This window comes from Schistocerca cancellata, chromosome 4, assembly GCF_023864275.1.
Source record: "Schistocerca cancellata isolate TAMUIC-IGC-003103 chromosome 4, iqSchCanc2.1, whole genome shotgun sequence".
Taxonomy (NCBI): domain Eukaryota; kingdom Metazoa; phylum Arthropoda; class Insecta; order Orthoptera; family Acrididae; genus Schistocerca; species Schistocerca cancellata.
Window position 1 is genome coordinate 229,341,441 of NC_064629.1, and position 9,483 is coordinate 229,350,923.

Consider the following 9,483-nt stretch of genomic DNA (forward strand, 5'->3'; position numbering starts at 1 on the left):
CATCAGCTCATTGCAAACCAGCACAAATGTATTTTCAAAAAAATTCATTGGCTGCTTCTAAGAACAGATTTTAAATAAATACCAAACCACAAGTGTGGCTTTCAGGAAACTAATATAATTGTTAATTACATGATCCATTACCACCATCAGCATTGGTCCACCTGAAAAAGAAAGACACTTAAGAAACTCATTTTGGCTAATTTATAAGAAATGCAACATACAACTCACTATAATGGCTGCACTGCACATTTAAAGAATTGCTCTGTCTGGTTATTTTGTTCTGTAGTGAAGATGTAGAATACTTTTATTTTGTTATGAAATAAAATTTCCTGTAAACTTGTTTTTAATCAAGAATGGCAGGGCAAAGTAACCAAAATTTTTGTACCTCTATGGCATTGCTTTCATGTATTTCAAGCAATAATGAACTTTATTTCTAAGTTTGAGAGGTGTTGATGAATGTACTGAACTGCTTGACAAACATATGATGTTGTAACTCAGAGATTATTTTCATATGCTTTGTAATTTATGTGAGAATGATTTGCAATAAATATATTTATTTTAGTATATTTTCTGAGGGCTAAAATGAATTAAATTTCACTCTCTTATAGAGAAATAAAGTAGACCTGTGTCCTGTAAAAGTGTAAGCCAATCACTTGAAGTAACAAACATGTAAAAAGAGAAATACATTAAATGTAATTTACCAAGGTGATAAATATCACAATAGTTTGAGGAAATGACATGTTTTGTTGTTGGCAACAGAGTCTAATTTTACTCTGCACATATTTTTGGCAGTATTCAGGTGCATAGCTGATCTAAGTCAGAAACATTTTGAACACAATTATACAGGCTATTCAGTGATGTCTGTAGCAGTTTATGATCCTCTGTTTTATTTTTTTCTTTAGGTTTTTGTACATGAAGATGAATTAATTTGATATTACTTTACCGGAAAGATCATCAGTTTAGCCGTAATTCATATAAACAGCTATTTTTCATCTGTTATTGTATGGGATATCAGCTAGATAGCCCATATCTAAAGAATAAGTAATAAGTGTCAATATACAGGGTTATTACAAATGATTGAAGCAATTTCACAGCTCTACAATAACTTTATTATTTGAGATATTTTCACAATGCTTTGCACACACATACAAAAACTCAAAAAGTTTTTTTAGGCCTTCACAAATGTTCGATATGTGCCCCTTTAGTGATTTGGCAGACATCAAGCCGATAATCAAGTTCCTCCCACACTCGGCGCAGCATGTCCCCATCAATGAGTTCGAAAGCATCGTTCATGCGAGCTCGCAGTTCTGGCACGTTTCTTGGTAGAGGAGGTTTAAACACTGAATCTTTCACATAACCCCACAGAAAGAAATCGCATGGGGTTAAGTCGGGAGAGCGTGGAGGCCATGACATGAATTGTTGATCATGATCTCCACCACAACCGATCCATCGGTTTTCCAATCTCCTGTTTAAGAAATGCTTCTGCTTTAGCCTTTTCCATAAGATTTTCCAAACCGTCGGCTGTGGTACGTTTAGCTCCCTGCTTGCTTTATTCGTCAACTTCCACGGGCTATGCGTGAAACTTGCCCGCACGCGTTCAACCGTTTCTTCACTCACTGCAGGCCGACCCGTTGATTTCCCCTTACAGAGGCATCCAGAAGCTTTAAACTGTGCATACCATCGCTGAATGGAGTTAGCAGTTGGTGGATCTTTGTTGAAGTTCGTCCTGAAGTGTCGTTGCACTGTTATGACTGACTGATGTGAGTGCGTTTCAAGCACGACATACGCTTTCTCGGCTCCTGTCGCCATTTTGTCTCACTGCGCTCTCGAGCGCTCTGGTGGCAGAAACCTGTAGTGTGGCTTCAGCCGAACAAAACTTTATGAGTTTTTCTACGTATCTGTAGTGTGTCGTGACCATATGTCAATGAATGGAGCTACAGTGAATTTATGAAATCGCTTCAATCATTTGTAATAGCCCTGTATATGTACTCTGAGAGCTGAAATCAACAAGAAAGTAAGCAGAAATCTGCAAATTAAATACATATCATTTTCAGTGGCTAAAACAAAAGTATAGCTTCATCCTACAAAAAAAATGTAAATTTGTTCCATACAGTAATATGGCATTCTGGCAACTTCTCTATGGTAAGGATGAATAAAAAATACTGTATGTTTTGGTTGACACTCATAATGGATACAATATAGTTCTATATAAAAAAAATTGATAGGACTTCCTGAAAAGTCAAGAAAATGCACTTCTTATTGTGAATGCCCACAGAAATTTTCTTGCCTCCACACCTACCACCCCCTCTCTCATCCATATGGTTACTTATGGTTCTTACTAAATAACTGTTAACTGTCAGTGTGATCTGGATTTGCAACAATACATCATCAAAATACATGCAGTACAGTGGTTATATTTATCATGTAACATTCCTGTCACTCATTAAAGTGTCACAATCCCATAAATATTGAAGTACATAGTGACAAAGTCAAATTATGTTTGGAATATTCAGATGACATATATAGTGCTATTATCTTATTTCCGAACCCTGTATTCATTAAAGACAGACTTCCAACCTACAGTTATTTTGATTAAAGTGCTTGTTTCTGTCTGTTCTGCCACTCCTAAGAGTTTTGACATAATATATTTTCATACTGTGTATACTACAGGCAAAGGTGAGAATGTAACAAGTAACTCATTGAAATATCAGGGGAAGAAAAATAAATAAATAAAATAAATAAATAAATAGTGTTATGACCATGCAGTCTGATTTCAGTGAGTTGAATAGGGAAGTTCAAAAGACCACAGGGTAATCAAAATGAATTAATCTGACCCAAGCTAGTGTTAAATGTGTTACTATCCTGCATACAACTTGTTGATAAATTTTAAGCTGTGAAGGATGCTGAGAAGTAAATGGCCTGAATAATAACCCATGTTCTGAGCTGTTCCATTTCCATGATACAAAAATAAACATGTAAAATAATGTGTTCCACTTTCATATGTACACAGTGGAAGAGGAATAACAATTTACTAAACCTTGGATTGTTACAAATTTTGTAATCAACTAATTAAAGTTTTCAGTAACATACCTCATTACTTCCAGCTTGATCTGTTTTCCATACAATGCAGCACCCTGTTCAATGACCTGTTTCTCTGATCCAGGAAATTACAAGACGTTTATGAATTGCTACCCTGAAGAGCAATATCTTCAATTGCACAGAAAAGCTGCTAAGGCTGTTTCAATGTTTGGTTCAACAAGTGTGTCCCAACTTTTTTATATTAACAAGCTGACCCAGTCCTGTCAATGGTCAAGTTTAACAGATTTTAATCTTTGTAGCTCCATGTGTTTATACCATGAACCATAGATTCAGATATATTACATATTTTGAAATCATAATGTGTGTAAGTCTATAAACAGCACAACTTGATGTTAACTGCCTACATGTAAATCTTTTTGTAGTTCTGCTCACCATTGTAGCACAATCTAATGTACTTATTTAATTAGGTAATAACACTTACTGCTTTGGCAGAAAAATAAAAAGATGAAAAGAAACACACATGACAAAAATTCTGCTTATAAAAGTATGCTGTAATATTCATCTCTTAGAAGTAGCCGCACTGTGTTGCAAACACATCTTCCTAACTTTCCCACATTTGTGGCCTTTGACATGTAGCCAACTCACTCACACACCTGCTCAGAATTGCGCAGTGGTGGTGGAAGCTGGAGGGCTGAGCAGACTTGCCTGCACTCACAGAGTATGTGTGCACTCCAGAAGGAAAAATCTTGACCAGGCCTGACTTAATGTTTCTAAAACATAAATATGTCTTTTTCCACCTCTCTAGTAATTTAGCATCAGCAAGTATCAGCCCATGGTTTGGTCATCTTGCCATAGTCAGATATAATGATAAGCCAACATACTTGGTGTCACATTAGACAGGACATTGACATATCATGAACACATTTCTAACACAACTATGAAGGTACAAACATGAGAGAATCTGATGAGGAACCTGGGAGGTAGCACATGGGAATTAAATACATCAATTTTCTGTAGATCATCCCCTTCATTGGTATACGCAGCAGCAGAACACTGCACAACAGGTTTGCTCGGCAGCATTCATGTGAAGAAAGTTAACATTCTTTTGAATGTAGCTATGAGAATAATTAGTGGCACAGTCAGCTCTACACCTGCTTGCTGGCTACCAATACTATTAAGCATCTGTCCAGCTCACCTTTCTCAAAACATGGTTCTCTCTTCAACCTCAGCCAGCAAGTTTCTAAAAATGAATTGAAACCTGTTGATGAAGATTCACCCTTGCCGCCTAGGAAATTCCTCAAATCCAGAAGACAAGCATATGAAGAAGGAGTCTAAATGCACTTTACTGAGTTCAACCAGGATGCTGAATGGAAATGTTAGTGGCGTTGTTGTTGTTGTTGTTATGGTCTTCAGAGACTGGCTTGATGCAGCTCTCCATGCTATTCTATCCTGTGCAAGCCTCTTCATCTCCAAACAACTACTGCAACCTACATCCTCCTGAATCTGCTAAGTGTATTTATCTCTTGGTCTCCCTCTGCGATTTTTACCCTCCACACTTCCCTCCAACACTAAATTGGTGATTCCTTGATGCCTCAGAACATATCCTACCAACCAATCCCTTCTTCTAGTCATGTTGTGCGACAAATTCCTCCTCTCCTCAATTCTGTTCAATACCTCCTCATTAGTTATGTGATCTACTCATCTAATCTTAAGAAGTCCTCTGTAGCACCACATTTTGAAAGCTTCTGTTCTCTTCTTTGTTTATTGTGGTCTTCAGTCCAGAGACTGGTTTGATGCAGCTCTCCATGCTACTCTGTCCTGTGCAAGGTTCTTCATCTCCCAGTACCTACTGCAACCTACATCCTTCTGAATCTGTTTAGTGTATCTTCTCTTGGTCTCCCTCTATGATTTTTACTCTCCACACTGCCCTCCAATACTAAATTGGTGATCCCTTGATGCCTCAGAATATGCCCTACCAACCGATCCCTTCTCTTAGGCAAGTTGTGCCACAAACTCCTCTTCTCCCCAGTTCTATTCAATACCTCCTCATTAGTTATGTGATCTACCCATCTGATCTTCAGCATTCTTCTGTAGCACCACATTTCAAAAGCTTCTATTCTCTTCTTGTCTAAACTATTTATCGTCCATGTTTCACTTCCATACGTGGCTACACTCCATACAAATACTTTCAGAAATGACTTCCTGACACTTAAATCTATACTCGATGTTAACAAATTTCTCTTCTTCAGAAATGCTTTCCTTGCAATTGCCTGTCTACATTTTATATCCTCTCTACTTCGACCATGATCAGTTATTTTGCTCCCCAAATAGCAAAACTCATTTGCTACTTTAAGCATTTCATTTCCTAATCTAGTTCCCTCAGCATTACCTGATTTCATTTGCCTACATTCCATTATCCTTGTCTTGTTCATGTTGATGTTCATCTTATATCCTCCTTTTATGACACTGTCCAATCTGTTCAACTGCTATTCCAGGTCATTTGCTGTCTCTGACAGAATTACAATGTTGTCAGCAAACCTCAAAGTTTTTATTTTTTCTCCGTGGATTTTAATTCCTACTCAATTTTTTTTCTTTTGTTTCCTTTACTGCTTGCTCAACATACAGATTGAATAACATCAGGGATATGGTGCAACACAGTCTCACTTTCATCCCAACCACTACTTCCCTTTCATGCCCTCGACTCTTATTACTGCCATCTAGTTTTTGCACAAATTGTAAATAGCCTTTTGCTCCCTGCATTTTACCTCTACCACCTACAGAAATTGTCAAAAGATTTCTCTAAGTCTACAAATGATAGAAACATAGGTTTTACTTTCATTAACCTATCCTCTAAGATAAGTTGTAGGGTCAGTATAGCCTCACATGTTCCAACATTTCTATAGAATCCAAACTGATCTACCCTGAGATCAGCTTCTACCAGTTTTTTTCATTAATCTGTAAAGAATTCATGTTAGTATTTTGCAACTGTGACTTATTAAATCAATAGTTCGGTAATTTTCACGCCTGTCAACACCTGCTTTCTTTGGGATTGGAATTCTTATATTCTTCTTGAAGTTGGAGGGTATTTCGTCTGTCTCATACATTTTGCTCACCAGATGGAAGAGTTTTGTCATGGCTGGCTCTCCCAAAGCTATCAGCAGTTCTAATGAAATGTTGTCAACTCCTGGGGCCTTGCTTCAACTTAGGTCTTTCAGGGCTCTGAAATTCTTCATGCAGTATTGTATCTCCCATTTCATATTCATCTGTGTTCTCTTCCATTTTCATAATATTGCCCTCAAGTACATCACCCTTGTATAGATCCTCTATATACTCCTTCCACCTTTCTGCTTTCCCTTCTTTGCTTATGTCTGGTTCTCCATCTGAGTGCTTCATATTCATACAGGTGGTTCTCCTTCCTCCAAAAGTCTCTTTAATTTCCCTAGTGATACATGCTTCTACATCCTTACATTTGTCCTCTAGCCATCCCTGCTTAGCCACGTTGGACTTCCTGTCAATCTCATTTTTGAGAATTTTGTATTCATTTTTGCCTGTTCATTTACTGCACTTTTATATTTTCTCCTTTCATCAGTTAAGATCAATATCTCTTCTGTTACCCACGGATTTTGACTAGCCCTCATCTTTTTACCTACTTGATCCTCTGCTGTTGTCATTATTGCATCTCTAAAAGCTACCCAGTCTTCTTCTACTATATTTCTTGCCCTGTTCCTGTCAATCATTCCCTAATGCTCTCTCTGAAACTCTCTACAACCTTTGGTTCTTTCAGTTTATCCAGGTTCCATCTCCTTAAATTCCGAGAGTGGTAAGCCATGAAAACACAGAACCATGAACTTGTTGACAATCCATCTGTTAAAGTTCCAGGCTTTTATCATCCTAGGGAGGTAGGCTTAATAGACCCCAGACTGTAGATGGTATGTGCAAATACATCATGCACGAGTGGGGCTTTTGCACTAACAGCACATTTGACTGCAGTGATATTCACACAAAGAACTAAGCTGTAAATGATTGTCTTAAGAGATGTTTCCCTAGTGCTGTCAAGTGTCTCCATGAAGTGTCCAACAAGATGCTCCACTGGACTGAGTCTTCCGACATGTGTGCGTGTAGTTTGGGTCATTGAATGTTTAGTTGCACATGTAAGTTTTGTGATTAAATATATATGTAACAGTTTTGTTGTTCTAATTGATGCATACAATAATAATGAAAACTTATTTTGATCACTTTATGATTAGTATCAGAGGTATAAATAAAAATAAAACATTAATAAGTGTCTATTTAAGTAATTAACATAGACTGAAAATATTTTAAGCTTTAAAAGTCCTTAAATAATACTTAATTAATCACAAGCTGTGAAATGTCAAGAAATTTAGTAAAATAAATTTCATAAGCTGTAAAGTTGAGGAACAGCTATATACCAGACTTGTAACAGCATTCAGTGGTCTCCACCATATTGCTAACCCTACTCTGTATCATTCAGATCTAAAAATGTGTGGGATGATGGGTGGGAGTGGTGGGAGGTGGAAGCATAAGGGAGAGTGGCTAGACAATTGATAATGTGTGTTATTAAATTGTAACAAAGATATTATCTAAAATATGTACTAAAATATTTATCCAAAGAGCTTATCACATTTAAATTAATTTTAATACATGTTTTGCAAAATTCCTTTGTTACATTTTAATATTGTGAATTATCAGCTATCTAGTCATGCCATGCCTTACCCACCATCCTTGACATATGGATCTGTGTGAGAAGTATTTGTTTGCCATGATATGATGAGTTATAGTAAGAAAATTTTAAAGAAACTTATTGGCAAAATGTATTCATTGTGTTAGTAAAAACTAATTGTACTACATGCTGAATTCATACTGACATATATGTCAATTTCTATGTATCACTCTGGGCACTATTTATAAACTAAACATTATTGATGACAATGACAGTAATTCACAGAAGGATGGAATTAACAAATGCTCCTACTAGCTTTTAATAGTAAAATAATGATTGTAGAAGTTGGTCATATCTGATAGGAATTCACTGCAGAGGCAGGTGAACAGAATACAAGAATAAATATAAAATTGAAGAATACTCAAAAGGTAAAAACCAGAGTTCACAATATAACCGTAGTCTTAGAAAATTCAGGTAGAAGAAAGATTATAGTTATGTCTCCTGTCAATGATGAGATCATTAAAAACAAAGCACAAAACCTGATGAGGAAGGAAATTGGCCATGTCCTTTCCAAAAGAACAATCCCTGCATTTAGAGAAATCATTGAAAATATAAATCTGGATGAGAGTGTAGTGTTTTACAACTGTGCCACCTCACTTGACAACACTCAAGAAATATACATCGCATGTTGTGCACCCTTAAATGCACTCATCAGCTAAAGATACTGCCTATCATATGCAGAAACTGTTTAAACTGTGTGGAAGTACCCAGATAATTCAAACCATGGGGCCTTCACTCATATTATCTGATAATAAGTTCTCAATTTTCCCAGCTGATAACATTAGTAAATAAATTTTATTGTAGAAAACAAAAAATAATAATTAATCCAATAAAATACACTCATGTTCAAAAAGACAGAACAATTTCAATGACTAGAGACAGGATTTTCGTATTCACAGGGCATGTTCACTAGTATATTCTGCAGAAATGATTTCAGTCACCTAGGTTCAGCATGTGTCCTGTTGCCAAGTAGGCACCAGGTCTGTCATGGGTCCTGATAACTTGTTCCATGCATGATGGCAATGATGTGTATAAAGCATGAATGGGATCCTGTGGTATAGCAATCCATACTGCATTCACCTGGCTGCATTGTTCATCTGCTGTGGTAGGCATTGGGTCACAGCACTGCACCTGTAGTTTCACCATATCTCACACATTTTTGATTGGCAAGAAGTCTGGTGATCTGGTAGGCCAGTGCAAAAGGCTGACATCCTTTGACACCAAGAAGACATGTTTTCTTGCAGCAACATGAAGTCATACAGTGTCTTGCTGAAAAATGGCATCTGAAGTGTTGTGTAGAGAGGGTGTGGCTACAGGTCCCAGGATGTCATTTATGTAGGTCACACTGGTCACAGTGCCCTGGACATGCAACAGGTGTCATTTGTGGTTGTATCCAATAGCACCCCACACCATACGCTCCTGAGTTGGTGCTGTACATTTTACAGGTAGTGTTGTTCTGCAGAACATACTAATGTACATATTCTGTGAATATGAATATCCTGTCTCTAATCATTCAAGGTGTTCTGTTTTTTTCTGAATGTGACTGTATATCAGGATATTTGTGAAGTCTATTTTCTGTATGACATGATTTTCAGACGCTATTATAAGAAGCAAATCACGGACATTACAATAATTAAGAGGCATGCATGCCTCACCCACACAGACAGCAGCACCATAAATGCGACCACATCAGATGAGTGTGG